This window comes from Chrysoperla carnea, assembly GCF_905475395.1.
Source record: "Chrysoperla carnea chromosome X unlocalized genomic scaffold, inChrCarn1.1 SUPER_X_unloc_3, whole genome shotgun sequence".
NCBI lineage: Eukaryota > Metazoa > Arthropoda > Insecta > Neuroptera > Chrysopidae > Chrysoperla > Chrysoperla carnea.
In genome coordinates, this window is record NW_025408156.1 from 140958 (window position 1) to 167692 (window position 26735).

The window sequence follows — 26735 nt, forward strand, 5'->3', positions numbered from 1 at the left end:
AATTTCCTGTTGGAAGAATTCACAGATTATTACGAAAAGGAAATTATGCTGAACGAGTAGGTGCTGGTGCCCCAGTATATTTGGCTGCTGTTATGGAATATTTGGCTGCAGAAGTTCTCGAGTTAGCTGGTAATGCTGCCCGTGATAACAAAAAAACACGTATCATTCCACGTCATTTACAATTGGCAATTCGTAATGATGAAGAATTAAATAAATTATTATCTGGTGTAACAATTGCTCAAGGTGGTGTATTACCAAACATTCAAGCAGTGTTATTACCAAAGAAAACTGAAAAGAAAGCATAAATTAAAAACATTGCATTAATTTTTATAATAATAATACATCGATCATAGGCCTTTTAATAAAAGGCCACAAATTTATTTAAAATAAGAGTAAAAATTATTTTTATAAATAATATATTATAATATTTTTTTAAAGAATCAATTTAAATAATTATAAATTAATGATTCTTTTTTTTTTTTTCTTTTTTTATATGTTATTATGGAAATAATTCATCATATTATGATGACATTTAGGTAACATATTATAAGAATATTCATAAAATATTATCAAAATAATATTGTATTATGATGATATTTAGACAAAATATTATAAGAATATACACAAAATATTATCAAAATAATATCATTAGATAACAAAACTGTTCATGATACTCATACCTTTACTAGAGATAAAAGTATCAGGATGCACTTGTATTAATACATATTATCACAACATCACAAAATATTTTTTAAAAGGAAAAATTTTTTTAAAATTATTATAAAATTTGATTGAATTAAATTTCAATTTATTTTTTTAATAATTAAAGAAAAAAAAAAAAAAAAGCATATAAACTTTCTATTGAAAATGTTATTTTAAACTAGATGGCCAAGTGAACTTCGTTACACAAACAATATATGACGTATTCGTTATTTAAATAATCAGTATCCTTTGATATTATATCAATACGTTACTCTCTTCTTTTGATACATATTAATAAAATTTCAATTTATAAGATTTTATGTCAATTATATAAATAATATTATAAATTTTCTAAATACATAAGTTAAGTAACAAAAAATTTGAATAACAAGATAAATTTATATATTATGTTTTAATACTCGATACTATAATATATCGCATCCGTTACCAATTATTCGGTATCCTTTGATTTATACACAGAATGAACTAAAAATATATATCAAATTTATTTTATTTATTTATATATTTAATATTATTATTATTATTTTATATTACAAAGTTTCTTAACGAAGCTTACAATGATTTCTCATATCGTACTTAACAAAATTATTTAGATCATATAAAATTTAAATTGTTAAAAAATTTGTATATTTATTATTATTATTATTTATTTTTATTAAAATTACATAACATAAAATTAATAATATTTTAATAATTATATAAATTAATTCTTATTTAAAATAATCTTATATTAATCTCAACAAATACTCTAATAATATATTTTGTCATAAATTTTTTTATATTTAAAATAAATATTATAATATATAAATACTTATATCAGTATAAAATTTCTTTATATAATTATGAAAAAATTAATTTAATAGTTAATTATTGATATTAATGCATAAATAAAAGTATTTTCTAATGAAATATATTTTGTCAATGTTCGATTAACACATTTCATAATAATACGTTTTCATTATTGACAAAAAAAGTTTTTCTAAAAATGAAATCTTATACTATAATATATATATTTATATATTAAATTTTTTAATTATTTATATACTAATAATTTATAATAAATCGATATTAAATAAAAAATAAAAATATATACTTTTTAAGTTTACCTTAAAAATATTATTGTTTTGTATGATTGAAATAATTAATATTAAACTATGTTTATTAATAATTGTTAATAAAAAAATTAAATATATTTTAATTTATAAAATAAATATTATTATTAAATTTATAATTTATTATTTTATATATTATAGAAATTGAAAAAATAAATCATGTTTACTACGACAGTAAATTAGAAATACTATTTAATTTTTATGTGTTTTCTACATGGTACTTTGACTTACATAGGGACTTATATTATTGTGAATAATGATATAATTGAAAACCTTTATTTTTTATTTGATAGAATTATTATATTTTATCATTTAAATATTTATAATAAATACATTATTTTTATAAAGTAAAAAAATATGGCCGAAGAAAATTCTACAGCTGTTGCAGCAACTGCGGTTACTGCTGCTTCTACAACACCAACAAAAAAAGCAACAGCTTCTGGTGCTAAACGTACAAAACAACATTCAAAACCAACACATCCACGTACATCAGAAATGGTTGTTAACGCAATTAAAAATTTAAAAGAACGTGGTGGTTCATCATTACAAGCAATTAAAAAATATTTAGCTGCAAATTATAAAGTGGATTCTGATAAAATTTCACCATTTATTAAAAAATATTTAAAAGCTGCTGTAACTGAGGGAGCCTTGGTACAAACTAAAGGTAAAGGTGCATCTGGTTCATTCAAATTGGCTGCTTCCGCTTCATCTAATTCTTCAGCTAAATCAAAAGTATCCAAAAAAGAAAGTGGAGCAAAAGGTTCAGCAAAGAGTGCTAAAAGTAAACGGACACCAAAAGAAAAGAAAGCCACAACTACATCATTGGCAGCCAAAAAGCCTAAAGCAAAAAAAGCGACTCCATCATCATCAACTGCTGCTAAAAAAGTTACTGCAAAATCATCAGCGGCATCAAAAAAAGCACCAGTTAAAGCAAAACCAGCAAAAAGTACAAAATCCGCTGCCAAAAGTAGCCCTGCTCGTAAACCGAAAGCACCAAAAGCTAAGAAAGCTTCTGTTGCCAAATCATCTCCTACAAAAATTAAAAAAGCAGCACCAAAAAAGAAATGATCTGTTACTTTAATAATATATTGAAATATTTCATTATTTTTGCTAAAAAATGAAAATAACATAGGCCTTAATACAGGCCACAAATTAATATTTGATAAGAGTAAATTATTTTTTGTATAAATATTTTATAAAATAATAGTTAAGAAACATTTGCCACAGTCAGTACCACGGATGGGTGGCCACTTGAGAATACTGTGTGCGGTTGCATTTTTATTTAAAATATATGGTATAATAAATAAGTATATATTTAAATTGATTACTTCATTGAAAATTTTAATAATATACTTTAATATTAATGATATTTATGAAAAATATATATTTGTAAAAATTTTCATTTATTACTGGCAACAGCCATACCACGTTGAAAACACCGGTTCTCGTCCGATCACCGAAGTTAAGCAACATTGGGCACAGTCAGTACTTGGATGGGTGACCGCTTGGGAACACTGTGTGCGGTTGCCTTTTTATATTAAAAATATAAATTATTTTTCTTCTTTTCTTTTTTTTTACACACCATATATAAATATATGTTATTTAGAAATGTAAACCTTTTATATTATTCGTCAACAAATAAATATTATTTTTTGTATAAAATTTTATTGCATTTATAACTCATATCATGGTTACTTTAAAGCGAGAAGTTTTTTTAATATTTCAAATGAATATAAAATAATATAAATTTTATGAAATTTATTTATTTTTAGAAATAGCAATCGCTTATAATTATAACAAAATTTTAATAATGTTTAATTTTATTTCAATAATTTATATATATATATATATATATTTTTTAATAAAAATAATATACTCTTATTTAATAATATATGTTGGTCCTATATATAGGACCGAAAATATTTCTTATTTGTTTTTTTTTTTTTAAATTGTCATTTAAAACGCTTATGCACGTTCTCCACGAATACGTCTTGCCAATTGTATATCCTTAGGCATAATTGTAACACGCTTTGCATGAATTGCGCATAAATTGGTATCTTCAAATAAACCTACTAAATAGGCTTCACTAGCTTCTTGTAATGCCATAACAGCTGAACTTTGGAAACGTAAATCGGTTTTAAAATCTTGTGCAATTTCACGTACTAAACGTTGGAATGGTAATTTACGAATTAACAATTCAGTACTTTTTTGATAACGACGAATTTCTCGTAAAGCTACTGTACCAGGACGATATCTGTGTGGTTTTTTTACTCCACCAGTTGCTGGTGCACTTTTACGTGCAGCTTTCGTTGCTAATTGTTTTCTTGGTGCTTTACCACCAGTTGATTTACGTGCAGTTTGCTTGGTTCTAGCCATTTTCAAATAATAATGTTTTTACAAAAAAACACACAATTTTAAAAATTATATTCGACAATTTGATACTACAAAGTCAAATGTTTAAATGCGAAATAAATGTGTTGTATTTATATTTATATGAAATTTCAAAATTTTTGTTGTCATATCCTATTGGATAGCTATCAGAGTATGGACTAATCAAATTGTATAGGCGTGGCTTAAAAAATCTTTAATGCTTTATATAAAAAGGCACAATTGTACCGGCGCTCACATACATTACAATACTTGTGAGGTTAACACACGTGTTATCCGTTCGTTAAAATATTGTAAATAATTTTTTATTAAAATGACTGGCAGAGGAAAAGGTGGAAAGGGTCTTGGAAAAGGGGGTGCAAAACGTCATAGAAAAGTTTTGCGTGATAATATCCAAGGTATTACAAAACCTGCAATTCGTCGTTTAGCACGACGAGGTGGAGTAAAACGTATCTCTGGTTTAATTTATGAAGAAACACGTGGTGTACTTAAAGTATTCCTTGAAAATGTTATTCGGGATGCTGTTACATATACTGAACACGCAAAACGTAAAACAGTTACAGCTATGGATGTTGTATATGCATTAAAACGACAAGGTCGTACTTTGTATGGTTTTGGAGGTTAAGAAAATATCATATAGCACAACAGTGCGTTAGCGTAGATAAGTAAAATGGAAAATTGAAAGGGTAATGTATGATGATGTATGATGATGTGTATGTATATGTGAAATGTGAATGTTTTTGTTGTGACTATATATACAGGACGTCAAATAGCCCTTTTTCACACCCTTATATCTCAGAAACTATTTGAGCTATAATGTTGAAACTTTCAACTTAAGTAGATATTGACCCTGGGACGCCGTAAATCAAAGGTCACGTTCACGGCTCTCATCGTTTCCGAGCAATAACGCGTCAAAAAACGGCCACGCCCCGAAATTTTGTTACTCACTGACATAAATTCACAGCAAAACTGAGAAATGGTAGAAAGATGCGGTTTTCATTAAAATAAATTAGAGAAAAATCATACCCCAGAAAAAATACCAAATATCAAAATTTTTAACGGGAAATGGGAAATTTCGCTAATTAAAAGTGCATTTTTAGCCCTATTAAAATAACATGGTAAAATATGAACCAATCAGAAGGCTAGTTTTTTTTCCTATACAATTTGTATGGGAAAACTAAAATACGCTTAAAAATTTGTTATTTATATAATTTTAATTAAATATTGATTAAATTTGAATAAATATTAAATAAATATTCAAAAATTAATTGTGTATTTCAATATTTCCAACTTAAAATATTATAAAAATTAAATAAAATATATCTTATTACTAAGACCCTATGAAATTCAAAGTACCATGTAGAAAACATATTAAAATTATTATGTTACATTAATTAGGAAAATTTTAATTTGCTGTTATAACAAAAACTGTAAGAGATAGAACAAAAGTTTAAATGCAAAAAATGTTCCTTGCATAAAATTAAACAATTCTGTATGAAAAATTTTGTTGTAAAGGTAATTGTTTTCCCGTGAAAAGCAAATAAAGTAAAAAATTAAATTGCAATTTTCGAAAAAACGGTAAGAGATAGAACAAAAGTTTAAATGTAAAAAATGTTCCTTACATAAAAATAAACAACTTTTGTTTGAAACATTTTTTCGAAAAAACAATCATTTTCCCTCGAGAAAGTAAATAACCACTCCTGTTTTTTTCGTTAATGCAAAATCCAACTATTTTTGTCCTTAAATTTAAAAAAAGTATAAATATAATTTCACAAGAAGTTTTAAACCATTTTGCTTATTTGTCTTGTAGTGTTTACTACTAATTGTTGCAATGACAACGAATTTTATTTTCTTAAAAACAATGGTATTGTTATGTTCAACAATAAATAATCTTGCAACCCAATTTTGAAGCCGACACCCTCAATCGATTACGTTGAAATTTTGTAAGCACGCTGACTTTGAATTTTTATGGTTGACTTGATCGAATTTTCTCGTTGCTTCCGCCATATTTTGTTAAATGGGGGGGGGGGGAATCTTATTACTCAATTTTAAAGCAGATATCTTCAACCGATTGAGTTGAAATTTTGTATACACGTTTAGATTTGATAACAAAACATGGTAAGGTTAGTGGCGTTATTATTTTTCCATCACTTCCACTATAATTGATTTATCTATAAATGATTCAGCTATACCGATTCTAAGGGACTTCTAAATTATAGAAAGATGCGATTTTGGACATTCGACAGAGACTTGCTTGAATTGAGGGTCAACCCATGCGCAGTACTATTACATGTAATCCTCGTGTGCGCACTAGCAATTTTTAAGGCCTACATGTGCGCAGTAACAAAATATAAATTTAGCGTATGCGCAGTTGCAAGATTCAGGATAAATGCATTCGCACAACTATAATTATTGATTAATCTGTGGGCACTTCCCGGATATAATACCCAAATATGCGCACTAACAAAATATAAAGTTCCTGTATGCGCAGTTGTAATATTCAGGATCATCCCATGCGCAGTACTATAACATCTAATCCACATGTGCGCACTAGCAATATATAAGGCCTACATATGCGCAGTAGCAAAATATTAACTAAGCTAATGCCAGTTCTAAGATTCAGGTAAAATGCATGCGCAGAACTATCATTTGTGATTAATTTATGCGCATTTTCAATATTTAAGGACCAAATATGCCCATTTACAAAATATAGGGTTCCCGTTTGCGCAGTTGTAATATTTAGAATCAACCCATGCGCATTACTATTTCATGTAATCCACATGCGTGTACTAGCCATATTTGAGGCCTACATGTGCGCAGTAACAAAATATAAATTTAGCGTATGCGCAGTTGCAAGATTCAGGATAAATGCATGCGCACAACTATAATTATTGATTAATCTGTGCGTACTTCCCGGATATAATACCCAAATATGCGCACTAACAAAATATAAAGTCCCTGTATACGCAGTTGTAATATTCAGGATCAACCCATGCGCAGTACTATTACATCTAATCCACATGTGCGCACTAGCAATATATAAGGCCTACATATGCGCAGTAGCAAAATATTAACTAAGCTAATGCGCAGTTCTAAGATTCAGGTAAAATGCATGCGCAGAACTATAATTTGAGATTAATTTATGCGCATTTTCAATATTTAAGGACCAAATATGCCTATTTACAAAATATATGGTCCCTGTTTGCGCAGTTGTAATATTTAGAATCAACCCATGCGCAGTAACATTTCATGTAATCCACATGCGTGCACTAGCAATATATTAGGCCTACATACGCGCAGTAACAAAATATAAATTCAGCGTATGCGTAGTTGTAAGATTTAGGATAAATGCATGGGCCGAACTATAATTTGTGATTAATCTGTATGTACTTCCAATATATAAGACCCAAATATGCACACTTACAAAATTTAAGGTCAATGTGTGCGCAGTTGTTATATTCCAGATTATCCCATGAGCAGAACAATTATATGGGATCAAAGTGTGCGCAATACCAATATATAAGACCCAAATATGCGCACTTACAAAATATAAGGCCCCTGTATGAGCCGTTGTAATATTCAGGATCAATTCATGTGCAGAACTATCATATGAAATCAAGCTGTGCGTATTACCCATAAATAAGGCCTAAATATTTGCAGTTACATAATATTTGTCTGTCCGTTTGCACATCTGTCTGCCAACACGATAACTCAAAAACGAAAAGAGATATTAAGATGAAATTTTTAATGCGTACTCAGGACGTAAAAAGTGAGGTCAAGTTCGTAAATTATCATTATACGTCAATTGATTCCTAGGTCTGTGGAACCCATCTTGTAAACCGTTAGAGACATAACAAAAATTTTAATGTAAAAAATATTCCTTATAAAGAAATAACCAACTTTTGCATAAAACATTTTTTCGAAAACATGACTGTTTACCCATGAGGACGCAAATTAGGCGTAAATTATATAGAATGTATTATATAATAATCAATATCAGTTATATGAAAATGAAATTTTCCTTATAATATTTATAAATAACACAATTTTGATGACATCTTGTTCGGCATATTTCTTGACGTACGAGGCTCAGTATTCAACAGTAATTCAATGTATGCATAATGGTGAGTTAAAATTGTTACAAACACTTTCAACTTAAATACTATTGCCTGGCAAAAAGAAGTGATATCCCACCAAAAACATAAATGTGTAAAAAGGCGTAGATGAATTCCAATAAACTCAATTACGTCAGCCCAAAAAAGTTGTGAAATCCCGTAGAGAAAAAAATTCTTCGAAAAAAAATTATAAAAATGGCATAAATTTATTGCGTAACTTTTCCGTAAAGAAACATTAAAGTATTACATTAGCAACTTTTCGGTGACTTCATACCTACACGCACCTGTATAGGAGAACAAAAGATAATCGTTAACCCCCTACTATCTCCCTCCTCCCCTCTAATGTTATGACGTAATAATTTTTTCACAACTTTTATGAAACATCAAAATTTAAATTTAAACAATCAAAGTATTCTTTAGATTAAAGTCAAGCACCTACTTAACAAAGGCCTAATTTTTTTTACTAAAGTACGAAAATTATTGGTTTAAATTTCTTGTGTAAGTTTCTCCTTAGTACGTATTTATTTAATATTTTACTTCGCAAGTTTTTTATTTTTAGATTCGTTTTTTGTAATCCGAAAACTTGCGAAGTAAAATATTAAATAAATACGTACTAAGGAGAAACTTACACAAGAAATTTAAACCAATAATTTTCGTACTTTAGTAAAAAAAATTAGGCCTTTGTTAAGTAGGTGCTTGACTTTAATCTAAAGAATACTTTGATTGTTTAAATTTAAATTTTGATGTTTCATAAAAGTTGTGAAAAAATTATTACGTCATAACATTAGAGGGGAGGAGGGAGATAGTAGGGGGTTAACGATTATCTTTTGTTCTCCTATACAGGTGCGTGTAGGTATGAAGTCACCGAAAAGTTGCTAATGTAATACTTTAATGTTTCTTTACGGAAAAGTTACGCAATAAATTTATGCCATTTTTATAATTTTTTTTCGAAGAATTTTTTTCTCTACGGGATTTCACAACTTTTTTGGGCTGACGTAATTGAGTTTATTGGAATTCATCTACGCCTTTTTACACATTTATGTTTTTGGTGGGATAATAATTTACTTAAAATATTTAGTAAATTTATTAAAGAATATTTAATACATCCGATAAATTTAAACAGGCTTTCCTTTTTGGGAAGCCACTAATTTTATTTATATAAGAGTAAATAAATTTGTTAATAAATATAACATATTATATAATTTGTTTACAACAAATTATTTTGTTTATAACATACATTACCAAATATTTTTATTTATTTTTTTTTTTTTATTGTAATATATCTGCAATAATAAATTATAATTTGTATATTATCTATTTTATTTTACAATAACTTATTGAATTTTTGAAAAAATTTTATTATAAATTAATATACTATTATATTTTTTATATATACAAGTTAAGAGTAACAAGTATCGATAGGAGATTATCGAATTTATAACTAATAAAACATTTCGCCTTAATCAAAGAAAATAAAGATTTTGCTATACCATTTTTTATACTTTCAATAAATAATTTATTATTAAATTTTTATTATTTCATTTATTTTTTAAAATTATTAAAAATATTTTTCTAATAATTATAAGCGTACATAAACAAGTAGTAAATGTAAAATGAAAATAATAAAGGTAATGTAATGCAAATGCATTACATTGATTTACGATATATATTCCGCGATATCCTTTATTATATTTAAAATTAATAATATTGATATACTAATAATAGATATATTCAAGCTATTAATATATAAAATTTTATATTAAATATGATATTAATAATTGTTTATTTTATTTTTTTGTATATATAAAAATAATTTACTCTTATTTAAAAAATTTGATGGCTCTCTTAAAAAGAGAGCCATTTTTATATGTTGATGTATTTTTATGTTATCAATTAAATAATATTTTCGATTTATTTATTTTGAACTTGTATATTTTGTAACAGCTTTAGTACCTTCACTAACAGCGTGCTTTGCCAATTCACCAGGTAATAATAATCGAACTGCGGTTTGAATTTCCCGACTTGTGATTGTTGAACGTTTATTATAATGTGCTAAACGTGATGCTTCAGCAGCAATACGTTCAAAAATATCATTAACAAAACTGTTCATGATACTCATAGCTTTACTAGAGATACCAGTATCAGGATGCACTTGTTTTAATACTTTGTAAATGTAAATTGCATATGATTCCTTGCGCTTCCTCTTCTTTTTCTTATCACTCTTTGATATATTTTTTTGAGCTTTGCCAGCTTTTTTTGCTGCTTTTCCACTTGTTTTTGGTGGCATTGTTACAAACAATTAATATACACAGATAGTTACAGAACACCAGTCAGTATATGTATGAGCGTGTCGTGTATACAACTAGCGTATTATATACGCGAAGATGGATATAACAATAAAAATGAATACTACTCTCTGATTGGCTGAAAATAATACTATAAGGTGATTGGTTTATTTTTAAAGTTTTATATTTTATAAATATTATAAATTAAAATACCCAAATAACATTTTAAACATTTATGTTACAATCCCCGTAACGTACACATCTGTGTGATTATATTTACAAAAAAAAATATTAATTAAATAAATTTATTCGCTATGTCTGGACGAGGTAAAGGTGGTAAAGTAAAGGGAAAGGCAAAGTCAAGATCAAGCCGAGCAGGATTACAATTTCCTGTTGGAAGAATTCACAGATTATTACGAAAAGGAAATTATGCTGAACGAGTAGGTGCTGGTGCCCCAGTATATTTGGCTGCTGTTATGGAATATTTGGCTGCAGAAGTTCTCGAGTTAGCTGGTAATGCTGCCCGTGATAACAAAAAAACACGTATCATTCCACGTCATTTACAATTGGCAATTCGTAATGATGAAGAATTAAATAAATTATTATCTGGTGTAACAATTGCTCAAGGTGGTGTATTACCAAACATTCAAGCAGTGTTATTACCAAAGAAAACTGAAAAGAAAGCATAAATTAAAAACATTGCATTAATTTTTATAATAATAATACATCGATCATAGGCCTTTTATTAAAAGGCCACAAATTTATTTAAAATAAGAGTAAAAATTATTTTTATAAATAATATATTATAATATTTTTTTAAAGAATCAATTTAAATAATTATAAATTAATGATTCTTTTTTTTTTTTTCTTTTTTTATATGTTATTATGGAAATAATTCATCATATTATGATGACATTTAGGTAACATATTATAAGAATATTCATAAAATATTATCAAAATAATATTGTATTATGATGATATTTAGACAAAATATTATAAGAATATACACAAAATATTATCAAAATAATATCATTAGATAACAAAACTGTTCATGATACTCATACCTTTACTAGAGATAAAAGTATCAGGATGCACTTGTATTAATACATATTATCACAACATCACAAAATATTTTTTAAAAGGAAAAATTTTTTTAAAATTATTATAAAATTTGATTGAATTAAATTTCAATTTATTTTTTTAATAATTAAAGAAAAAAAAAAAAAAAAGCATATAAACTTTCTATTGAAAATGTTATTTTAAACTAGATGGCCAAGTGAACTTCGTTACACAAACAATATATGACGTATTCGTTATTTAAATAATCAGTATCCTTTGATATTATATCAATACGTTACTCTCTTCTTTTGATACATATTAATAAAATTTCAATTTATAAGATTTTATGTCAATTATATAAATAATATTATAAATTTTCTAAATACATAAGTTAAGTAACAAAAAATTTGAATAACAAGATAAATTTATATATTATGTTTTAATACTCGATACTATAATATATCGCATCCGTTACCAATTATTCGGTATCCTTTGATTTATACACAGAATGAACTAAAAATATATATCAAATTTATTTTATTTATTTATATATTTAATATTATTATTATTATTTTATATTACAAAGTTTCTTAACGAAGCTTACAATGATTTCTCATATCGTACTTAACAAAATTATTTAGATCATATAAAATTTAAATTGTTAAAAAATTTGTATATTTATTATTATTATTATTTATTTTTATTAAAATTACATAACATAAAATTAATAATATTTTAATAATTATATAAATTAATTCTTATTTAAAATAATCTTATATTAATCTCAACAAATACTCTAATAATATATTTTGTCATAAATTTTTTTATATTTAAAATAAATATTATAATATATAAATACTTATATCAGTATAAAATTTCTTTATATAATTATGAAAAAATTAATTTAATAGTTAATTATTGATATTAATGCATAAATAAAAGTATTTTCTAATGAAATATATTTTGTCAATGTTCGATTAACACATTTCATAATAATACGTTTTCATTATTGACAAAAAAAGTTTTTCTAAAAATGAAATCTTATACTATAATATATATATTTATATATTAAATTTTTTAATTATTTATATACTAATAATTTATAATAAATCGATATTAAATAAAAAATAAAAATATATACTTTTTAAGTTTACCTTAAAAATATTATTGTTTTGTATGATTGAAATAATTAATATTAAACTATGTTTATTAATAATTGTTAATAAAAAAATTAAATATATTTTAATTTATAAAATAAATATTATTATTAAATTTATAATTTATTATTTTATATATTATAGAAATTGAAAAAATAAATCATGTTTACTACGACAGTAAATTAGAAATACTATTTAATTTTTATGTGTTTTCTACATGGTACTTTGACTTACATAGGGACTTATATTATTGTGAATAATGATATAATTGAAAACCTTTATTTTTTATTTGATAGAATTATTATATTTTATCATTTAAATATTTATAATAAATACATTATTTTTATAAAGTAAAAAAATATGGCCGAAGAAAATTCTACAGCTGTTGCAGCAACTGCGGTTACTGCTGCTTCTACAACACCAACAAAAAAAGCAACAGCTTCTGGTGCTAAACGTACAAAACAACATTCAAAACCAACACATCCACGTACATCAGAAATGGTTGTTAACGCAATTAAAAATTTAAAAGAACGTGGTGGTTCATCATTACAAGCAATTAAAAAATATTTAGCTGCAAATTATAAAGTGGATTCTGATAAAATTTCACCATTTATTAAAAAATATTTAAAAGCTGCTGTAACTGAGGGAGCCTTGGTACAAACTAAAGGTAAAGGTGCATCTGGTTCATTCAAATTGGCTGCTTCCGCTTCATCTAATTCTTCAGCTAAATCAAAAGTATCCAAAAAAGAAAGTGGAGCAAAAGGTTCAGCAAAGAGTGCTAAAAGTAAACGGACACCAAAAGAAAAGAAAGCCACAACTACATCATTGGCAGCCAAAAAGCCTAAAGCAAAAAAAGCGACTCCATCATCATCAACTGCTGCTAAAAAAGTTACTGCAAAATCATCAGCGGCATCAAAAAAAGCACCAGTTAAAGCAAAACCAGCAAAAAGTACAAAATCCGCTGCCAAAAGTAGCCCTGCTCGTAAACCGAAAGCACCAAAAGCTAAGAAAGCTTCTGTTGCCAAATCATCTCCTACAAAAATTAAAAAAGCAGCACCAAAAAAGAAATGATCTGTTACTTTAATAATATATTGAAATATTTCATTATTTTTGCTAAAAAATGAAAATAACATAGGCCTTAATACAGGCCACAAATTAATATTTGATAAGAGTAAATTATTTTTTGTATAAATATTTTATAAAATAATAGTTAAGAAACATTTGCCACAGTCAGTACCACGGATGGGTGGCCACTTGAGAATACTGTGTGCGGTTGCATTTTTATTTAAAATATATGGTATAATAAATAAGTATATATTTAAATTGATTACTTCATTGAAAATTTTAATAATATACTTTAATATTAATGATATTTATGAAAAATATATATTTGTAAAAATTTTCATTTATTACTGGCAACAGCCATACCACGTTGAAAACACCGGTTCTCGTCCATTCTCTGTACAACAGCTGTAGTGAACACATCGTTGTGACTACAACTTAATTACAGACTTACATAACACAATTTTATTTTTTTGTTATATGCAAATTTTTAACAAACAAAAAAACAATATCAAGTCAGTGCATGAAGCCTAAGCCTCGTGGCTTAAAACGCCTCAATAATGATGGGCAAAGCCCATCCAAAACAAAAAATAAAGTGCTTGTACTCAATATACAAGATGCCAGTGAAATAAATCAGGAAAATGTAGAAAATATAGTGGGAAAAGACACATTAAACAGTGAAACGGACACAAAAAATAGTGAAGTGAACATATTAAATAGTGAAAAAGACACAACAAATAGTGAACTGAACGCAAAAAAGTGTGAAACGAAAATTAACGACAGTGAAAAAGACACAAATAATAAAGGTACAGTAAACATTAAACTAAATCAAGTGAATGTTGAAAACAGTAATACAACAACGACAACCGAAATGATCGTTGATGACAACACAACCAAAAATATGGATTTAAGCTCAATGTTCGTCAAGCCATCGACCTCACGGGGAACCGGCAAGCCCACACCAAAACCCCCAACAATACCGCTAAAAAACCGATTTGCGCCTTTAGAAAACGATGAAAATGAAGAAGACGACGACAATGACTCAATTGAACTGGGTCAAAACAAAACAAAAAAGCCACCACCACTTGTTATACACGCCAAAACTACCGACCACAAAACATATGTAAAATCACTCGAAAACGAAATAAACAAAGGATTCCACATCAAATACACCGCAAACAACACAAACTTGTACATTTATGATCATGAAGAATACAAAAAGTACAAAGAAATTCTAAATGAAGGCAAAGTGGAATACCACACATACACCCCAAAAGCGGACAGAAAACACGCCTTTATCTTAAGAGGGCTAGACAACAGCACTGACACCGAAGAAATCATCGAAGATCTAGAAGAAAAACATAAATTAAACGTCGAAAAGGTATTCAAACTGAAAAACACCAAAAAAGGACTCTTTCTGGTAATCTGTGATAGCACAATAAACCTTAAATATCTCAACAAAAACATACAATACGTGAACAGGACAAAAATATCCTGGGAAATGCGGCACAACACGCCCGAAATCATCCAATGTAGGCGGTGCCAGTCCTGGGGCCATAGTACTACCCACTGCCGCGCGGCTCCACACTGCCTCAAATGCGCAGAAGGACATTGGACCAGAGAATGCGACAAAGTGCGCAAAGAGGACCCGACAACCGCCAAAAACATCAAATGTGTTAACTGCCAGGGTAAACACCTAGCATTCCACAAAGAATGCCCAGTATACATAAAAAAACTGGAATTGAAAAAAGTAAAATACGTCCCAGCTCCTCCCCCAACAACAAATCCCTGGAACAGAAACATACACCTCCAACCAACACAACCGGCACAAACTCCACCGGTACAACAAAACATTCAACCACAACAACCGCGTCAAAACTTACAAAACCCTATGGGCAACCTAAATGAATTAACAGCGGAAATACAAAACCTCAATAACTTGATAAACATCGATCAAATGCTGGAACTCGTAAGGCAACTAAACTCAGCCCTAAGAAACTGCAAAAGCGAACTGGAAAAGTTCATAACTTTCAATAATTTTCTCCGTGCCAAGTTTGCCCAATGCCCATAAACATTGGATCATGGAATGCGTGCGGTCTAAGGCATAACGTCCAAGAACTTAGACATTACGTTGAAAAACACAATATACATATAATGACAATAAACGAGACAAAACTGACACCGGACATAAAAATAAAAATAAAAAATTTTAACATTTTGAGAAGGGATCGCACTGCACACGGAGGTGGTGTGGCTATTCTAATAAAAAACAACATCCCGTACATAACAGTTGACGTTCAAAATAGAACATCTATTGAACATCTTGCCATCAAGCTAATTAATAACATTTTTATTGTTGCAGCGTACAACAACCCACGCAACATATTCACGGACCTTGACCTAAAGACACTGACCGACATAGGAACAAAAACATTGATAATAGGAGACTTGAACGCTCGACATCACACCTGGAAAAACCACATAACAAACACAAACGGACGTACTTTATACAAACACATAACAGACAAAAACATGATCGTACTACACACAGAAGAGCCTACACACTTCCCACACAACAACGCAACACCAACGTACATTGACATCGTCATAAACAAAAACGTAAACAAAATAACTAAACTCACAACACACACAGAACTGACATCAGACCATAACCCAATCATGTTTACATTAAACGATCAACACACAGACAACACAACAACAAAGTGTACATCATATAAAACAACTGACTGGGTCAAGTTTAGAAAAACACTAAATAATAACATAAACATAAATAAAAAAATAAAAACAAACAGTGATGTTGACATGGCGCTAGCCGAATTAACAAGTGCAATAATAAACACCAAAAACAAACACACAAAGCAAATTAAAATAAATTTTTCTAAACTTGACCTTAGTCAAGAAATTATAAACCTTATCAAAGCGCGTAACGCTCTACGTAGACTGGACCACAGACGAGTAATACAAACAATCAAACCCGACATCAACAAACTAAACAAGGTGATAAGACAAAAAATAAGGCAACAGTTGAATCAGCAATGGGAAGACACCCTTAAATCCCTCAAGCCAGGGGACAAATCATTGTGGAGAATAACGAAATCATTTAGGCACAAAAAGGAAAATATTCCCACATTGATAAAAGACAACACTAACTACATGAGCGACAAACAAAAGGCGGATCTCATTGCTGACTCAATTGAAGCCGTACAACAAAACAACAACATATCACCCCTTGACAACACAGTCCGTCAGTCCGTAATAGAACTACAAAACAAAAACGATCGCCCAAAGAAACGAATCAAACTGACGTCGCCACAGGAAATAAAACAAACAATCAGAAAATTACCTAACAACAAAGCCCCCGGACAAGACAATATACAAAACAAAGACGTCAAAAACCTCTCAACAAAAGCGTTAGTGCAACTTACATACATTGTTAACGCAATGTTTGCATTGGGGTACTATCCCGAGGCCTGGAAAACAGCGTTGGTGGTCCCAATACTGAAGCCCAACAAAAACCCAACAGACCCAGCAAGCTACAGGCCAATTAGTCTGCTGAGCTCGCTATCTAAAGTGGTCGAAAAGCTCATTCTATCTAGACTGAACAAAGTCATTACACAAAAAAATATACTAATCGACGAGCAATTCGGCTTCCGGGAGGGTCACGGAACCACCATGCAAGTGGCAAGAATCGCGGATTCAATAACTAAAAACTTCAACAAAGGAAACGTCACTTCCATGGTCCTCCTGGATGTCGAAAAAGCATTCGACACGGTCTGGATAGAAGGGGCTATTCACAAAATCTACAAAACTGGTATTCCAACCCAACTCAGCAGGCTGATGGCCTGCTATCTCCAAAATCGAAACTTTCGGCTGAAAATAAAAACCAAAAAATCAACTGTAAGGGAAATAAGGGCAGGAGTCCCACAGGGATCAGTTTTGGGACCAATCATCTTCAATATCTACATAAACGACATGCCCAAATTCGCCAAAACAAACCTGGCCGTATATGCGGACGACACCGCCATATACGCGCACTCATTTAACGCCCAGGTGGCGACAAAACAAGTCCAGATACACCTGGATATGATCCTAAAATTCGCCAATGACTGGAAAATTAAAATAAACGACTCAAAAACCGAACACATCCTGTTCACCAAAAAATTCACTAACATCAAAATCACAAGCCCCCTTAAGGTGAACGGGATGAGTATCTCAACCAGCAACAAGGTGAAATATCTGGGTGTATATCTGGATAAGGGCATGTCGTTTGTGCCTCAAATAAACCACCTGGTGGCCAAGGGTCACGGGGTAGTGCGTACACTGTATCCATTGCTTAACAGGTACAGTGCACTAACGCTAAAAACAAAAAAGTTGCTGTACGATGCAATAATAAAACCAGTTATAACAAACGCAGCACCGGTCTGGTGCAGTGCATCCAAAACGCAATTTATTAAACTACAACGAATTCAAAATAAATGCCTTAGACTAGTAGCAAACGCAGACAGACTCATCACAATCAAAAAATTACACAGCACAACCGACGCAAAAACAATAAAAGAAGTAATCAAAACTATGTCAGAAAAATTTTATAAACATCAAATACACAAAAGCAATCTGACAAAAAATATGATAATAGACCTGCCAGCACCAGCAAAACATAAATTAATATATCACACGCTGGAACCCGGACTGCAATAAAATATAAAAATAAAATAAAAACAACACGACCTACCACAACATAGCAATAAAATACAACAACAGCCTATACTGACAAGTCAGTTTAATATATAAACAGTTTTTTTACCAACTTTTTCTGTAGCAAACAAACAATAAATAAAAATAAAGTAACTCAAAACCTAACCACCCCCAAATCCTCCAAACTAATAAAAGCCATGCAAATCCAAAACAAATTTAGGATGAAAGCGCAAGCTAATAACCTAGAAAACAAAATAAAATATTTAAAATGTACATTATATATAATTTTGCATTGTATATTAATTGTATAACGTTTGTTAATTTTGTGACAATAAAGATTTATTTTAAAGTTAAAGGTTCTCGTCCGATCACCGAAGTTAAGCAACATTGGGCACAGTCAGTACTTGGATGGGTGACCGCTTGGGAACACTGTGTGCGGTTGCCTTTTTATATTAAAAATATATATTATTTTTCTTCTTTTCTTTTTTTTTACACACCATATATAAATATATGTTATTTAGAAATGTAAACCTTTTATATTATTCGTCAACAAATAAATATTATTTTTTGTATAAAATTTTATTGCATTTATAACTCATATCATGGTTACTTTAAAGCGAGAAGTTTTTTTAATATTTCAAATGAATATAAAATAATATAAATTTTATGAAATTTATTTATTTTTAGAAATAGCAATCGCTTATAATTATAACAAAATTTTAATAATGTTTAATTTTATTTCAATAATTTATATATATATATATATATATATTTTTTAATAAAAATAATATACTCTTATTTAATAATATATGTTGGTCCTATATATAGGACCGAAAATATTTCTTATTTGTTTTTTTTTTTTAAATTGTCATTTAAAACGCTTATGCACGTTCTCCACGAATACGTCTTGCCAATTGTATATCCTTAGGCATAATTGTAACACGCTTTGCATGAATTGCGCATAAATTGGTATCTTCAAATAAACCTACTAAATAGGCTTCACTAGCTTCTTGTAATGCCATAACAGCTGAACTTTGGAAACGTAAATCGGTTTTAAAATCTTGTGCAATTTCACGTACTAAACGTTGGAATGGTAATTTACGAATTAACAATTCAGTACTTTTTTGATAACGACGAATTTCTCGTAAAGCTACTGTACCAGGACGATATCTGTGTGGTTTTTTTACTCCACCAGTTGCTGGTGCACTTTTACGTGCAGCTTTCGTTGCTAATTGTTTTCTTGGTGCTTTACCACCAGTTGATTTACGTGCAGTTTGCTTGGTTCTAGCCATTTTCAAATAATAATGTTTTTACAAAAAAACACACAATTTTAAAAATTATATTTGACAATTTGATACTACAAAGTCAAATGTTTAAATGCGAAATAAATGTGTTGTATTTATATTTATATGAAATTTCAAAATTTTTGTTGTCATATCCTATTGGATAGCTATCAGAGTATGGACTAATCAAATTGTATAGGCGTGGCTTAAAAAATCTTTAATGCTTTATATAAAAAGGCACAATTGTACCGGCGCTCACATACATTACAATACTTGTGAGGTTAACACACGTGTTATCCGTTCGTTAAAATATTGTAAATAATTTTTTATTAAAATGACTGGCAGAGGAAAAGGTGGAAAGGGTCTTGGAAAAGGGGGTGCAAAACGTCATAGAAAAGTTTTGCGTGTTAATATCCAAGGTATTACAAAACCTGCAATTCGTCGTTTAGCACGACGAGGTGGAGTAAAACGTATCTCTGGTTTAATTTATGAAGAAACACGTGGTGTACTTAAAGTATTCCTTGAAAATGTTATTCGGGATGCTGTTACATATACTGAACACGCAAAACGTAAAACAGTTACAGCTATGGATGTTGTATATGCATTAAAACGACAAGGTCGTACTTTGTATGGTTTTGGAGGTTAAGAAAATATAATAATTTACTTAAAATATTTAGTAAATTTATTAAAGAATATTTAATACATCCGATAAATTTAAACAGGCTTTCCTTTTTGGGAAGCCACTAATTTTATTTATATAAGAGTAAATAAATTTGTTAATAAATATAACATATTATATAATTTGTTTACAACAAATTATTTTGTTTATACCATACATTACCAAATATTTTTATTTATTTTTTTTTTTTTATTGTAATATATCTGCAATAATAAATTATAATTTGTATATTATCTATTTTATTTTACAATAACTTATTGAATTTTTGAAAAAATTTTATTATAAATTAATATACTATTATATTTTTTATATATACAAGTTAAGAGTAACAAGTATCGATAGGAGATTATCGAATTTATAACTAATAAAACATTTCGCCTTAATCAAAGAAAATAAAGATTTTGCTATACCATTTTTTATACTTTCAATAAATAATTTATTATTAAATTTTTATTATTTCATTTATTTTTTAAAATTATTAAAAATATTTTTCTAATAATTATAAGCGTACATAAACAAGTAGTAAATGTAAAATGAAAATAATAAAGGTAATGTAATGCATTTGCATTACACTGATTTACGATATATATTCCGCGATATCCTTTATTATATTTAAAATTAATAATATTGATATACTAATAATAGATATATTCAAGCTATTAATATATAAAATTTTATATTAAATATGATATTAATAATTGTTTATTTTATTTTTTTGTATATATAAAAATAATTTACTCTTATTTAAAAAATTTGATGGCTCTCTTAAAAAGAGAGCCGTTTTTATATGTTGATGTATTTTTATGTTATCAATTAAATAATATTTTCGATTTATTTATTTTGAACTTGTATATTTTGTAACAGCTTTAGTACCTTCACTAACAGCGTGCTTTGCCAATTCACCAGGTAATAATAATCGAACTGCGGTTTGAATTTCCCGACTTGTGATTGTTGAACGTTTATTATAATGTGCTAAACGTGATGCTTCAGCAGCAATACGTTCAAAAATATCATTAACAAAACTGTTCATGATACTCATAGCTTTACTAGAGATACCAGTATCAGGATGCACTTGTTTTAATACTTTGTAAATGTAAATTGCATATGATTCCTTGCGCTTCCTCTTCTTTTTCTTATCACTCTTTGATATATTTTTTTGAGCTTTGCCAGCTTTTTTTGCTGCTTTTCCACTTGTTTTTGGTGGCATTGTTACAAACAATTAATATACACAGATAGTTACAGAACACCAGTCAGTATATGTATGAGCGTGTCGTGTATACAACTAGCGTATTATATACGCGAAGATGGATATAACAATAAAAATGAATACTACTCTCTGATTGGCTGAAAATAATACTATAAGGTGATTGGTTTATTTTTAAAGTTTTATATTTTATAAATATTATAAATTAAAATACCCAAATAACATTTTAAACATTTATGTTACAATCCCCGTAACGTACACATCTGTGTGATTATATTTACAAAAAAAAATATTAATTAAATAAATTTATTCGCTATGTCTGGACGAGGTAAAGGTGGTAAAGTAAAGGGAAAGGCAAAGTCAAGATCAAGCCGAGCAGGATTACAATTTCCTGTTGGAAGAATTCACAGATTATTACGAAAAGGAAATTATGCTGAACGAGTAGGTGCTGGTGCCCCAGTATATTTGGCTGCTGTTATGGAATATTTGGCTGCAGAAGTTCTCGAGTTAGCTGGTAATGCTGCCCGTGATAACAAAAAAACACGTATCATTCCACGTCATTTACAATTGGCAATTCGTAATGATGAAGAATTAAATAAATTATTATCTGGTGTAACAATTGCTCAAGGTGGTGTATTACCAAACATTCAAGCAGTGTTATTACCAAAGAAAACTGAAAAGAAAGCATAAATTAAAAACATTGCATTAATTTTTATAATAATAATACATCGATCATAGGCCTTTTAATAAAAGGCCACAAATTTATTTAAAATAAGAGTAAAAATTATTTTTATAAATAATATATTATAATATTTTTTTAAAGAATCAATTTAAATAATTATAAATTAATGATTCTTTTTTTTTTTTTCTTTTTTTATATGTTATTATGGAAATAATTCATCATATTATGATGACATTTAGGTAACATATTATAAGAATATTCATAAAATATTATCAAAATAATATTGTATTATGATGATATTTAGACAAAATATTATAAGAATATACACAAAATATTATCAAAATAATATCATTAGATAACAAAACTGTTCATGATACTCATACCTTTACTAGAGATAAAAGTATCAGGATGCACTTGTATTAATACATATTATCACAACATCACAAAATATTTTTTAAAAGGAAAAATTTTTTTAAAATTATTATAAAATTTGATTGAATTAAATTTCAATTTATTTTTTTAATAATTAAAGAAAAAAAAAAAAAAAAGCATATAAACTTTCTATTGAAAATGTTATTTTAAACTAGATGGCCAAGTGAACTTCGTTACACAAACAATATATGACGTATTCGTTATTTAAATAATCAGTATCCTTTGATATTATATCAATACGTTACTCTCTTCTTTTGATACATATTAATAAAATTTCAATTTATAAGATTTTATGTCAATTATATAAATAATATTATAAATTTTCTAAATACATAAGTTAAGTAACAAAAAATTTGAATAACAAGATAAATTTATATATTATGTTTTAATACTCGATACTATAATATATCGCATCCGTTACCAATTATTCGGTATCCTTTGATTTATACACAGAATGAACTAAAAATATATATCAAATTTATTTTATTTATTTATATATTTAATATTATTATTATTATTTTATATTACAAAGTTTCTTAACGAAGCTTACAATGATTTCTCATATCGTACTTAACAAAATTATTTAGATCATATAAAATTTAAATTGTTAAAAAATTTGTATATTTATTATTATTATTATTTATTTTTATTAAAATTACATAACATAAAATTAATAATATTTTAATAATTATATAAATTAATTCTTATTTAAAATAATCTTATATTAATCTCAACAAATACTCTAATAATATATTTTGTCATAAATTTTTTTATATTTAAAATAAATATTATAATATATAAATACTTATATCAGTATAAAATTTCTTTATATAATTATGAAAAAATTAATTTAATAGTTAATTATTGATATTAATGCATAAATAAAAGTATTTTCTAATGAAATATATTTTGTCAATGTTCGATTAACACATTTCATAATAATACGTTTTCATTATTGACAAAAAAAGTTTTTCTAAAAATGAAATCTTATACTATAATATATATATTTATATATTAAATTTTTTAATTATTTATATACTAATAATTTATAATAAATCGATATTAAATAAAAAATAAAAATATATACTTTTTAAGTTTACCTTAAAAATATTATTGTTTTGTATGATTGAAATAATTAATATTAAACTATGTTTATTAATAATTGTTAATAAAAAAAATAAATATATTTTAATTTATAAAATAAATATTATTATTAAATTTATAATTTATTATTTTATATATTATAGAAATTGAAAAAATAAATCATGTTTACTACGACAGTAAATTAGAAATACTATTTAATTTTTATGTGTTTTCTACATGGTACTTTGACTTACATAGGGACTTATATTATTGTGAATAATGATATAATTGAAAACCTTTATTTTTTATTTGATAGAATTATTATATTTTATCATTTAAATATTTATAATAAATACATTATTTTTATAAAGTAAAAAAATATGGCCGAAGAAAATTCTACAGCTGTTGCAGCAACTGCGGTTACTGCTGCTTCTACAACACCAACAAAAAAAGCAACAGCTTCTGGTGCTAAACGTACAAAACAACATTCAAAACCAACACATCCACGTACATCAGAAATGGTTGTTAACGCAATTAAAAATTTAAAAGAACGTGGTGGTTCATCATTACAAGCAATTAAAAAATATTTAGCTGCAAATTATAAAGTGGATTCTGATAAAATTTCACCATTTATTAAAAAATATTTAAAAGCTGCTGTAACTGAGGGAGCCTTGGTACAAACTAAAGGTAAAGGTGCATCTGGTTCATTCAAATTGGCTGCTTCCGCTTCATCTAATTCTTCAGCTAAATCAAAAGTATCCAAAAAAGAAAGTGGAGCAAAAGGTTCAGCAAAGAGTGCTAAAAGTAAACGGGCACCAAAAGAAAAGAAAGCCACAACTACATCATTGGCAGCCAAAAAGCCTAAAGCAAAAAAAGCGACTCCATCATCATCAACTGCTGCTAAAAAAGTTACTGCAAAATCATCAGCGGCATCAAAAAAAGCACCAGTTAAAGCAAAACCAGCAAAAAGTACAAAATCCGCTGCCAAAAGTAGCCCTGCTCGTAAACCGAAAGCACCAAAAGCTAAGAAAGCTTCTGTTGCCAAATCATCTCCTACAAAAATTAAAAAAGCAGCACCAAAAAAGAAATGATCTGTTACTTTAATAATATATTGAAATATTTCATTATTTTTGCTAAAAAATGAAAATAACATAGGCCTTAATACAGGCCACAAATTAATATTTGATAAGAGTAAATTATTTTTTGTATAAATATTTTATAAAATAATAGTTAAGAAACATTTGCCACAGTCAGTACCACGGATGGGTGGCCACTTGAGAATACTGTGTGCGGTTGCATTTTTATTTAAAATATATGGTATAATAAATAAGTATATATTTAAATTGATTACTTCATTGAAAATTTTAATAATATACTTTAATATTAATGATATTTATGAAAAATATATATTTGTAAAAATTTTCATTTATTACTGGCAACAGCCATACCACGTTGAAAACACCGGTTCTCGTCCGATCACCGAAGTTAAGCAACATTGGGCACAGTCAGTACTTGGATGGGTGACCGCTTGGGAACACTGTGTGCGGTTGCCTTTTTATATTAAAAATATAAATTATTTTTCTTCTTTTCTTTTTTTTTACACACCATATATAAATATATGTTATTTAGAAATGTAAACCTTTTATATTATTCGTCAACAAATAAATATTATTTTTTGTATAAAATTTTATTGCATTTATAACTCATATCATGGTTACTTTAAAGCGAGAAGTTTTTTTAATATTTCAAATGAATATAAAATAATATAAATTTTATGAAATTTATTTATTTTTAGAAATAGCAATCGCTTATAATTATAACAAAATTTTAATAATGTTTAATTTTATTTCAATAATTTATATATATATATATATATATTTTTTAATAAAAATAATATACTCTTATTTAATAATATATGTTGGTCCTATATATAGGACCGAAAATATTTCTTATTTGTTTTTTTTTTTTTAAATTGTCATTTAAAACGCTTATGCACGTTCTCCACGAATACGTCTTGCCAATTGTATATCCTTAGGCATAATTGTAACACGCTTTGCATGAATTGCGCATAAATTGGTATCTTCAAATAAACCTACTAAATAGGCTTCACTAGCTTCTTGTAATGCCATAACAGCTGAACTTTGGAAACGTAAATCGGTTTTAAAATCTTGTGCAATTTCACGTACTAAACGTTGGAATGGTAATTTACGAATTAACAATTCAGTACTTTTTTGATAACGACGAATTTCTCGTAAAGCTACTGTACCAGGACGATATCTGTGTGGTTTTTTTACTCCACCAGTTGCTGGTGCACTTTTACGTGCAGCTTTCGTTGCTAATTGTTTTCTTGGTGCTTTACCACCAGTTGATTTACGTGCAGTTTGCTTGGTTCTAGCCATTTTCAAATAATAATGTTTTTACAAAAAAACACACAATTTTAAAAATTATATTTGACAATTTGATACTACAAAGTCAAATGTTTAAATGCGAAATAAATGTGTTGTATTTATATTTATATAAAATTTCAAAATTTTTGTTGTCATATCCTATTGGATAGCTATCAGAGTATGGACTAATCAAATTGTATAGGCGTGGCTTAAAAAATCTTTAATGCTTTATATAAAAAGGCACAATTGTACCGGCGCTCACATACATTACAATACTTGTGAGGTTAACACACGTGTTATCCGTTCGTTAAAATATTGTAAATAATTTTTTATTAAAATGACTGGCAGAGGAAAAGGTGGAAAGGGTC

General features: G+C 27.7%; 2 non-coding genes across 2 annotated transcripts; both read left to right on the top strand.

Moving 5' to 3' along the window:
• Nucleotides 1-3246: 3246 nt before the first annotated feature.
• On the top strand, nucleotides 3247-3365 carry LOC123304196. Its single transcript, XR_006536239.1, has one exon. It is a non-coding gene; the product is annotated as a 5S ribosomal RNA (ribosomal RNA).
• Nucleotides 3366-25414: 22049 nt separating this feature from the next.
• On the top strand, nucleotides 25415-25533 carry LOC123304197. The gene has a single exon (XR_006536240.1). It is a non-coding gene; the product is annotated as a 5S ribosomal RNA (ribosomal RNA).
• Nucleotides 25534-26735: the final 1202 nt, after the last annotated feature.